Source organism: Hyperoodon ampullatus (assembly GCF_949752795.1).
Source record: "Hyperoodon ampullatus genome assembly, chromosome: 2".
In the NCBI taxonomy this organism is placed as follows: domain Eukaryota; kingdom Metazoa; phylum Chordata; class Mammalia; order Artiodactyla; family Ziphiidae; genus Hyperoodon; species Hyperoodon ampullatus.
In genome coordinates this window covers 135328183-135340183 of record NC_136915.1, presented here as the reverse complement: position 1 = coordinate 135340183, position 12001 = coordinate 135328183, and positions in this window count along the sequence as shown.

Here is a 12001-nt window from a genome sequence, read left to right as displayed (position 1 = left end):
TGCTGAAGCCGTAAATGGGGGGCAGGGGTGATCAGGAGCCAAATGGAAAATGACCGCCTGGGAAGGATGTGTGTTGTCCATCGCTTCCGTGTCAGAGCTTCTGCCTGCTGAAGCTGTAAATAGAGGGCTGGGGAAAATAGGAGCCGAATAGAAAATGACAGCCTGGGAAGGGGGTGTGGTGTCCATAAGTTCAGTGTCAGAGTTTCTGCCTCCTGAAGCTGGAAATGGGGGGCTGGGGAAAACAGGAGCCCAATGGAAAATGACAGCCTCCGAAGGAGGTGTGTTTTCCATAGGTTTAATGTTAGACCTTCTGCCTGCTGAAGCCTAAATGGGGGTCAGGGGAAAACAGGGGCCAAAGAGAAAATAACAGCCTGTGAAGGAGGTGTGGTGTTCATAGGTTCAGTGTCAGAGCTTCTGCCTTTTGCAGCTGTAAATGGGGCATTGGGAAAACAAGAGCCGAATGGAAAATGACAGCCTGGGAAGGAGGTGTGTTATCTATAGGTTCCGTGTCAAAGCTTCTGCCTGCTGAAGCTGTAAATGGGGGGCTGGGAAAACAGTAGCCGAATGGAAAGTGACAGCCTGGGAAGAGGTGTGTTCTCCATAGGTTCAGTATCTGAGCTTCTTCCTGCTGAAGCTATAAATGGGGGGCTGGGGAAAACGGGAGCCGAATGGAAAATGACAGCCTGGGAAGGATGTGTGGTGTCTGTAGGTTCAGCGTCAGAACTTCTGCCTGCTGAAGCCGTAAATAGAGGGCTCGGGGAAGTAGGAGCCGAATCGAAAATGACAGCCTGGGAAGGGGGTGTGGTGTCCATAAGTTCAGTGTCAGAGTTTCTGCCTCCTGAAGTTGGAAATGGGGGGCTGGGGAAAACAGGAGCCTAGTGAAAATGACAGCCTCGGAAGGCAGTGTGTTGTCCATAGGTTCAGTGTCAGAGCTTCTGCCTGCTGTAGCCCTAAATGGGGGGCTGTGGAAAACAGGAGCCCAATGTAAGAAGACAGCCTGGGAAGGAGGTGTGTGGTCCATAGGTTCAGTATCAGACCTTATGCCTGCTAAAGCCGTAAGTGGGGGGCTGGGGTAAACAGTAACCTAATGGAAAATGACAGCTTGGGAATGAGGTGTGTTGTCCATAGGTTCAGTGTGGGAGCTTCTGCCTGCTGAATCCTTAAAGGTGGGTCTGGTGAAAACAGGAGACGATTGGAAAATGATAGCCTTGCTAGGAGGTGTGTTGTCCATAGGTTCAGTGTCAGAACTTCTGCCTGCTGAAGCGGTAAATGGGGGGCTGGGGAAAACAGGAGCCGACTGGAAAATGACAGCCTGGAAGGAGGTGTGGTGTCCATAGTTTCCTTTCAGAGCTTCTGCCTGCTGAAGCCGTAAATGGGGGTCTGGTGAAAACAAGAGACGAATGGAAAATGAGATCCTGTGAAGGAGGTTTGGTGTCCACAGGTTCATTGTCAGAGCTTCTGCCTGCTGAACCCGGAAAAGGGGGGCTGGCGGAAACAGGAGACCAATGTAAGAAGACAGCCTGAGAAGGAGGTGTGTCGTCCATAGGTTCAGTGTCAGAGCTTTTGCCTGCTGAAGCCGTAAATGGGGGGCAGGGGTGATCAGGAGCCAAATGGAAAATGCCCGCCTTGGAAGGAAGTGTGTTGTCTATAGCTTCAGTGTCAAAGCTTCGGCCTGCTGAAGCTGTAAATAGAGGGCTGGGGAAAATAGGAGCCGAATAGAAAATGACAGCCTGGGAAGGGGGTGTGGAGTCCATAAGTTCAGTGTCAGAGTTTCTGCCTCCTGAAGCCGTAAATGGGCAACTGGGGAAAACAGGATCCTAATGGAAAATGACAGCTTGGGAATGAGGTGTGTTGTCCATAAGTTCAGTGTCAGAGCTTCTGCCTGCTGAAGCCATAAATGGGGGACTGAGAAAACAGGAGTCAAATGAAATATGACAACCTGGGAAGGAGGTATGTTGTCCAAAGGTTGTTTTTCAGAGCTTTTCCTGCTGAGGCTGTAAATGGGCAGCTTGGGAAAACAGGAACACCAGGGAGAGAGGCCCTCTGCTGCCCATGAGAGGTCCCAAATATGGGCTGTGGGTTGGTTTGGGGGCCAAAAGGATGGTTAAAATTGGGGTGGCCTAGGGGACCTCCAGCAGAGGTGCGGTGATGGACACTGTTACCCCTGCAGGGTGCCTGTGCTCCACCCTGAAACCTGGGAGAGACCTAAAAATTACAGCTTGGGAAGGGGCTGTCATGTAGAAATCAGAGTGTGCAGTAGACTGGAAAGTGAAACTTCCAGATGCCGTGGCCATGCTGGTGGAAGGGATTGCCATGGAAGTTATTGGCCGCCCAGTTAAAATAGGGGGATTGATGGTAGGGACTGGAAGAGGGGTAAGTAAGTATAAAGGGGGGCTAGAATCTACACAAATGGGTGTTGGGGGTTCCTTTTCGTGGGATGGTGGCTGGAAGGAGAAAGCCTGGATGCTAGGAGGTGTGGGGAGGTCAGAAATAAGAGGTGTGTGGCTGTGACTGAATGAAAAGGGCCTTCATTCTTCTTTAGTGGAATTCCCAAAATGGGATCAGAAGCTGAAGGTGGAAGAGAATCAGCAGGACTGGCAGCTTAGGGACTGTGTATCTTGTTTCCTGATCAATGTTAGGTGTTGGGGAAGGTGGAGGGGCAGACAGGATGAGGGACGTGGAATATAGGTCGGCCAAGGCGGTGGTAGCAGCAGGGACCTGCAAAGTGTGAGTGGCCGTGGGCAGGGAGTCTGCAGTCTGTGAGGCAGGTGGGGAGAGAGAAGGGGCAGACTGAGGGGCACTGCAGTCTTCCTTGACCGTCCTTATATGGTTCAGGATCTTGTTCCACTGACAGTCAGTGTTCTTCTCCAAGGTGCCTGGGTTTTTGGCAGCAGCTAAGCGCGGAAGCTTAGGAAGGGGCAGCTCACCTCGATCCCATGTCAGTGCCTCGATCCCTGACGGGGGCGACCTCAGCCCTGGCAGTGGCAGAAAAAGCGGCAGGGGAATCCCCCTTGCAGGGCCTACTGCTGGTAGATACCAGGGAAGAGGAGCTTTTTGATGGGATGTGTGAAGACTTTTCACGCTGCAGCTCCTTCCCAGCCATCAGTGAGCCTGGTGATTTGGGCCGGTGGTCTTCACCCAGCACTTCTTTTGTTGGCCTCTCCAGCAGCAGGGAGCAGCATGCGGTTGGGGCAGAGAACACCATGGCATGGGATGGGACCTTCACCTCCCTCTCCTTTGGGGAAGGAAGTGGGAGGTGACTGGATGGTACCGGATTCCTAACGTTGACTACCTGCTCAGGGCAGAAGTAGTATTTGGAGTACTCTGATAGCTATCCTAATAGATAACATTTTGTTCATTTAAATAGTTTTAATGAGAGAGCTGGGAACTAGGGACACACAGCATCAAGGTTTTTATAATGCATTTTGTAAGAGTTCTTTTTAAGTGTGTACAAATATAGAAAATATATGCACTCATATACACCTCTGTTACTTAATTTAGTGCTTTACAAGAGCCCCTCAGTGAAGGGGTAGTAGCAGCTCTCAGTATCCTTCCTTTATGATGAACTTAATTTATGCAAAGTTACATCATAATTTATTTGTAACTGTGAAACTAGACTTAGTTATTGAGTAGACCCTCCCTAGAAACCTATGGCATTAATAAAACCAACAAAAATTTGTTCAATTTCCAATGATACACACACTACAGACTGAATTATGGGCCATCCATTTTAATGAAGGGAAGAAGTGCTGTAACAAATACAGAGCAAACGGAATATGAAGTTTTGTCCTCAATTAATATTAGTGATGGGTAAAGTGGGCTCCAGCACCTTCAAGGTAGCTGGAGACCATCATCTCTGTGTCATGGGCAGAGGGATGTTCAGCCAGGATGTCTTTCTCTGTCACTGAGAAAAATTTCCATAATATATAATGATACTTACTGAAACAGATATGGGGCATTTGGGTAATTAGGAATCCGTTAGCATATTTTTCTCTCTTCTCTTTTTCATATATGTCATCTTTTTCAGCAGATGTGTTTGGCTAATATTGGGAGGTAACACGAGTAAGAAAGGATATGATAAGATTCCTTAGACATTCTTGTTTCTTAAAAAAGAACTGCTTCCTTTCTGTGTTAGAAGTAATTTCATATTCAGATGGAAAGCGTGGCTTCCCGAAGCTGTTAACATGTTCACTTAGTCTTGGATGTGACCAGTAGCACAGAACTCTGGTGGAACTCAGTAAGACTCCAAATGGTAGCAAGTCAGCATGTCATGGAAAGCACACCATAAGCAGGGTAAAAACTATATGTGCAGGGGCAGCAGGAATGGTGGCAGGCACACATATTGCACGTGTCTCCTCTGCTCATGCGTACATTTTATTGTCCCATAAACGTTCCTTACAAAACGTAAGTTCAAAGATAAAATTATTAAGAATTTCAAGACAGCAGTAGCAGAGCATGAAACCAAGCAAGCGTGGGGCCTTCCTGAGCATGGTTCATGAGGGACGTGATAAACTGATAAAACAACCAAGGCTCTGAGATACCCACACCATGTCAGTGACAGAAGTCCAAGCTACAGATATTGAAGGAGCCCTCAATGCCGCTCAGGTACCGAAAGCCCTGTCACTGAGAATGAACCAAAATATAAATTTGGGAGGATAATTTATGGACATTTAGGACTTTGGATTTTTAACCCACAATAACAAGAAAACTTCATTTCAAAAGAAAGTGTGAGGTCTTCAGGTTTGCTTTGGTTATTGAGGGTCCTTTGTGGTTACATATCAATTTTGGGGTCGTTTGTTCTATTTCTGCAAAAATAGGGGATTTTGATAGGCATTGTATTAAATCTGTAGATAGCTTTGTATAATATGGACATTTTAACAATAGTTCATGAACATGGGGTATCTTTCCATTTATTTATGTCTTCCTTAATTTCTTTCAATAATGCTGTAGTTTTTGTTTGTTTGGTTTTTTTTTTTGCGGTACGTGGGCCTCTCACTGTTGTGGCCTCTCCTGTTGCAGAGCACAGGCTCCGGACGCGCAGGCTCAGTGGCCATGGCTCACGGGCCCAGCCGCTCCGCGGCATGTGGGATCTTCCCAGACCGGGGCACAAACCCGTGTCCCCTGCATCGGCAGGCGGACTCTCAACCACTGCACCACCAGGGAAGCCCAATGCTGTAGATTTCAGTGTACAAGTCTTTCATGTCTTTCGTTAAGCTTATTCCTAAGTATTTTCTTCTTTTTGATGGTATTGTAAATGGAATTGTTCTCCTAATTTCTTTTTCAGATTGTTCATTGTTAATGTACAGAAATGCAAGTGATGTGTATATGTTGATTTCTTACTCTGCAAACTTTGCTAAGTTGTTTTATTCTAATAAATTTTTTGTGAAATATTTAGCATTTTCTATATCTTTTTCAATAGTTTCCCTTTCAGCCTAAGTGTATCCTTAAATCTAGGGGACATTATGACCTCCATCTGAGGCTTTCATCTTAATTATCAACTTATTCAGAGTCTTAGTTGGTTAATGTTCTCCTTATTGTTTGCCACTTTGGAGAATCCAACAAAATGTTCTACTCAAGGTGAGACCTCTTTTCTCTTCCACCTCTGAACCTGAATATCACTTATTACTTACTTCATTCTCTTAGAAGTTTAGCATTCGAAGTTTAAGTGGTGATCCTTCTTAAAAGAGGTCAATATGCTCACCGAATTCAAGACCTCTGGTGAGTTGTGTCAAGTGTATAGGAATCATATTGACTTCTTGGCTGTTAGCACCCCTGGAAACATTTCTAAAGTGGCATTTGAGCTTGATATTCAGGTTTATTGGACACCGCATTAAAGAGGTTAACAGAATAAGAGTAGGCTGGTCTTTCCTAAAGCAGACTTTATTCAAGAGTGACCTTGTAGCCACGTGCATCAGGCTCATCCTCATTGAGTCATTGAGTGCCCTCAACCCCCCTAAACTGTAAACTCCTTATAGACAAGAATTATATTTTATAGCTGTTGTTCCCCTTCCCTATGCCTAAACATGCCTGGAATAGAAGGTGCCTCTACGAACAGGTGTTGCTTTATTTTAAACTACATTAAGTACATGTATATGTTCATTTCCCTCTGGGAAAGGAGGCTGCATTCCACAGGATTCAAATAACAAGCCTTTAAACTTCTTTGAACCCATAGATGTATAAGTAGTTGCATAACTATCCTCCCTCTATACAACTCTAAGATGATCATATCAAAGTATGGTCATTAATTGTTTTTAATTGCAAACAGATAATAAAGCAAAAGGAACTTATTCCACCAAAGTAAAGGCCAGAGTTCGAAAAGACAAATTAATATGGGATTTGTTACTATTCTAAATAGTAAAGAACACTGACAAGAAATATCACAGTGCTGGTTGCTATTATCATCTTTTCATTTTCCATTACAGTTGTTTATATTATCTTCATGGAGTTTCACTGAAGTTATCAAGGTTTTTGAATAGTCAAATTAAAAACCAAAATCCCTTGAAATGCCAATACAAAGAAAAATGAGTCAGAACATGAAAAAATGCTTTAGACAAGTTGACAACACATATTCTTTGCTCATTTCTCTTTTTGAGAGAAGTTCCTTTTTATTCGCACCCACATGTACAAGACACTGAATAAAATACAACCCCATCACTCGATGGTGATAAAAAAAGGAAAGACAAGCTGTTTCCAGAAAATTCCTCTATTTATTCCTAGTATCTTGTTGCATCTGGCAAAAAAGAGCATTTTGAAATATTCTCTGAAGTTTTGTATTTTATAATTTGCTTATTTATCTCAATGTAAATATTAAAAACACATGAGAAATATTTTGACATTTGGCATTTGACTATTCCTATCTATTTCCTTAATGTTTCCTTTGCCTCCTATGATGATCTTTTGGGATAGACAGCACATACCGCTCTCATACTCCCCAGACTCTACAGCCCCATACACATGCAAAATAGCTTGTGGGGATGTGTTAACATACACTTGGTTGAGGCAGGAAGGCTGTAGAATACATCGTTTATACACCTCAACATTTTAAGTGTTTTTGGAAAGTAACCCTAGTTTGAGTGCAAATTCCATCGATTTATCAAATGCATTTCAGGTATACCTAGATATGTCCAGTCAAATGGAAAGGCTATATTACTGGGAGACTATTTACATGAGCAAGTGAAAAGAAATCAGTGGAAGAATATATTATAACCAAGAGTCAGATATAATAGGTCAATCAAATAGAATGTAGATCCCAGAAGCATATCCACACGTATAAGGACAATTGAATTTTCAACAGAGGTTCAAAGCCAATTTAGAGGAGAAAGGATAGTCTTTTTGACAAATGATGCTGGAAGCATGTAGTACACGGATATTGTGCATAGATAGCCATATGCAAAATTAATGACCTCTGATCCCTACTTCACACCATATAAAGAATTAAGATGAAAACATGAATCTCTAAAACATGGACAGAATCTTTTTGACCTTGAGTTAAGCGAAGATTTCCTACAGATGATACCAGAAACAAGATCCATAAAGGAAAAAAAGTGATAAATTGGGTTTTATCTTTGGAAGCCATTATTAATAAAAGAAAAGCCACAGGTTGGAAAAAAATATTTACAAATTATATACATGAAAAGACTTGTATCTCTAACACATATAGAACTCTCAAAACTCAGTAATTAGAAAAAATTTAAAAAATTAACAGTATGGGTAAAAATATTTTAAAAGAGATCCTGCCAAGGAGGTGTACGGATGCAAATAAGCACAGGAAGTTGCTCACTGTAATCAATTATTAGCTAAATGAAAGTGAAAGCCCCAGGAGATAGCACTACATTCCTATTGAATGTCTAAAATTAGAAAAGTCCAACCACACCACGTATTGGTGAGGCAGTGTAGGAACTGGAAGTCTTTTACACTGCCAGTGGGAAGGAAAGTGGCATAGTCACTTCAGTCAACAGTTTGGCTGTTTCTTTATAAGTTGAACATACACCTACCGTATGATCCAGCCTTTCTGCACCTAGATATTTATGCAAGAAAAATGAAAGTATATGTTCATACAAAGACTTGTACATGGATCATCACAGCATCTTTATTTTTAATAGACAGAATTGTAACAACCTCAAGCACGCATCAACAGGCGAATGAATAAACGTACTGTGGTATACTCATACAGTGAAACACTACTCAGCAAAACAAAGTGATAAACTATTGATAGCCACAAAAATATGAATTACTCTCAAAATGATTACATTGAGTAAAAGAAGCCAGATAAAAGAGTCCTCACTGTGTGAATCCCTTTATATAAATTTCTAGAAAAATGCAAACACATCTATAACGCTAGAAAGCATATCAGTGGTCATTTGGGGATGTGGAGGGGTGGAATGTGAGGGGGGAAAAGGGGCTTTATGAATGAGGCATAAAAACACTTGCAAGTGATGGATATGTTCCTTTTCTTGATTGTGTTGGCAGTTCCGTGGGTATATGCATAGTTCAGAACTTAAATTGTGTTCTTTAAGTATGTGCAGTGTACCGTGTGTCCGTTATATTTAACAGAGCCATTAAAAAAGGCTAAGAACAGACGTTTGTCTCGACAAATGTAGCAAAGAACAGAAAAGTCCAGTACAGTATGATCTCTGTCCATTGAATTTTCCTATACTTTTATTTCCCTCAAAAAATATATCCCAGTTCTTAAAAGAGATGGGACTCTTAATAAAAGGTAAAAACAAAACAAAACAAAACAAAAAACGGCAAAGCCATCAGCAGGGTGAGCTCCAGCTACTTTTCAATTGTGAGACGCTAGGTGCACGGTGCAGACATGCCAGGATGTTTGTTCTTCCTGCACAATATTTTAGAGAGGATATTAAACCACCCCTGTTAAATGCCTGCAAGTGACGGCCAGAGTGGAGTTTGGAGAATGATGGCTGTGATCTTTAATATGGTTGTGCCTTTGTAAAGACTCTCACTCAGAATTTCCAGGGTAATTTTGGAGTCAACTTGTTTTTGTTTTTTGGATGATATATATGTCTAACTCACCTCAAGAATATATACACGTAGACTTGAAGTTAGGGACCAGCTGGTATAAATTTGTGTGGTTATCTCTTGACCTTACCTTGTAGCTTCCTTTTGTTCCCTGATTGTAGTTAAGCTTCATCTTCCCTCAAGGCCTTTGTATTTGCTGTTCCCATGTCTTGGAAATATTATTTACAGAAAAATTGTCCATAAATGATTCCTTTCTATTTGGCACTCATCTCTTAAAGATATTTTTTCCTTGATTGTCCTACGAGCCTAACTCAGTCCCAATTTATCAGATTACCTTACTTCTTTCACAGAATAATAATAAAAACAAATATTATCTTTGGTGTCTCTTTGTATTTAGATGAACTTCTTCCCAAAGAACTCAAGCCCCGCAGTGATAGAGGTTGTTACTTTTCTTATCCCTTATTCTGTGTCTTAGAACTGTGTCTGGCATGTAGTAATCACTCGAGGTCTGTTGACTGGGTAAAGAATATGTGAGTAGATGAACAGATTTGGAGTTATTTGAGGTCGCGCTTAATGACGGCTGGTGTTGGTGATTCAAATTGTAGGTTTTAGAGTTGGAAGTGATCTTGCTGAGTCTCACAGCTACGGCAAAACTCTCCCTACTGTAGCATCCCTGACAGATGATCAAGTCTGAGCTTGAATAACTGTATATGGAAGACTCTAACCAGGGCACCCTCCTAGCTCTCTTCAAGCACATCACAACCATCCAGGGGAGTTTGCTCCCAGTTATTCAGCTGTAATTAGGAGAAAACGGTTTGACTTACCCACAATCATCTTCTCTGAGTCTCCTTGTTCTAGTTCCTCGAGAATAGACAGGACAGAGTTTCCTCTAAATTACATCCTTTGGATTTGCATTCCTGCTTGTACCAAAATAAACACCATGCTATGGCAAAATTCCCCTTGATTGTCTGCCACTTATTGCTACATTGCTTGTTAGTGTTTAGAAATAATTTGTCTTAATGTTCTACATTATAACTGACGGAGTACCTAAATAAAAGAGATCTCGGGGTTATGTCAGAAGCAATCATACAGATATTTTAACTTACACTTTTAATGTATTTAATGCTGATGCTGTGTGGAATTGAGCAATATAGTCACCGCATTATTGCCATTGATGAAAAAACGTATTTATGGTAACTTTGAAAGCTTTACCTGATGCGGAAATTGTGAGCTACATCTTAGAGCTCTGAGCGTTTCTCAAAATGCTGTGATACGAAACACCTCTGCCTTTTCTTGTATTTCTGTTATGTTCAACTATTTCACAGAAAGCATTCTTCATATTCCTGAAATAATGATGGGCTTAGTTGAGATTCTTTTGGGACCTAAGGGACCAATATGTGTTCATAATAGTGTCGAGTTACACAGAGCCTGGATGTTTGGCTCCATACTGAAAGCCCCATGGAGTCGCTTTTTCACATCTGTTTACCAGTGTGTATGAATGGGAGAAAACCAAAGTTCTGGTTCATTTGATCAACGTGAGCCAAAGTCCTTTTACTTTTGCGGTGACAAACAGGTAAAGAGGTGTAAAATATCTGAAACCAGCCACTTAGGGTTTGGTAGAATGCTTAGAGAATATACAACAAAAAGAAAAACAAGTGAGTACTGCTGGCAAACTGTTTCAAGGACAGTTAACGAAATAATAATAATAGTAACAACAATAGTAAGGTTGATTTTAAAAGACTTAAGAGTGGCATAGATTCCTAACCACTCTACATGTATTAACTCCATGCCACAGCTTTGTAAAATGGGTGAGGTTATTAACCCCTTGTTTTTTAAAAAGGAAGTGAAACACAAAGAAGAAACACTCCTGAAGTCCCACCACTAGTAAGTGGTAGAGCTGGGGAAAAAAGATCCAGGCAAATTAATTTCAGAGTTAGTGCTCTTAACCAGTAGGTTATGTCCCACAGGTAATATTTGCACGTTTTGAAATCACTTTACAAATACTATTTCTACCCCTAAAGTACACAGGGAATACACAGGGAAATTGGCATTATAATTATTGTTATTTTTTGACAATAATCTGTTAACTTTTGGCAGTTCAATATCCTTCCCCAACTTCTTAAAAATTCAGCCTACAATCCAAAAACATAAGGGCTAGTGAAAATAAATGTCTTGGAAATCCAGTTCAAGAGCAACTAAAAACTAAGGCCCCCAAGGATGCAAAAGAAAGCAAAAGAAAAGAAGAGACAAGAAGCCCAAAGCCTATGATTAAGCTCCACGTTGTTAGGTAAAGGGGCACTTAATTAATGCTTCTTTAATACCTTGTGCACAGAGGCATGGCTCTACAGAAGCCAAGGAGTCTCCCTTTCATCACTGATTCATGGTATGCTTCTGGCAGGGTCACTTCCTTCTTTGACCCTCAAAGCTTTTCATCAATACAAAGAGGGAATTGGAACAAGGTTAGCTCTCACAAGCCAGCTCTCATGTTGTCTCGTGGTACCTGTGAGTCTAGGTAAGTGCTGAATGTTGTTAACATGACAGGTTATATTTTTCTTAACCATTTCTCTTCTCCTGATTTTTATGTAATTTCTAATACATAGTAGAATACTGGAAAAGAAAAAATACCAAACTGAAAAGTAACTGATACACTAACTTTCCATTCTCATTTCACTGCCAATTCAGCCAAAAGCCTTCTGTAGAATTCTGATGCAGACCATGAAAACACACTCTAATTGTTCCAAAGTCTTTGCCATACTTGGTAGTCCTGTGATTTCCATTGGCAGAACTATCTTGGACTGTCATCTGCAAATCTATGAAAAAGAAATTAAGTAATAGGAATTCATATCAATGGTATTGGAGAAAGAAATCCTTGAACTTATCTTATTGTGTGAACCTTCATCCATGTACAAAATCGACAAGAAAGGTTAAGCTTTAAAGGCAACATATTCCCATGAATAGAAGGGAGAACATAACACAAACAATATATAATGCTGAAATTATGTACATGCACATATATACAAGT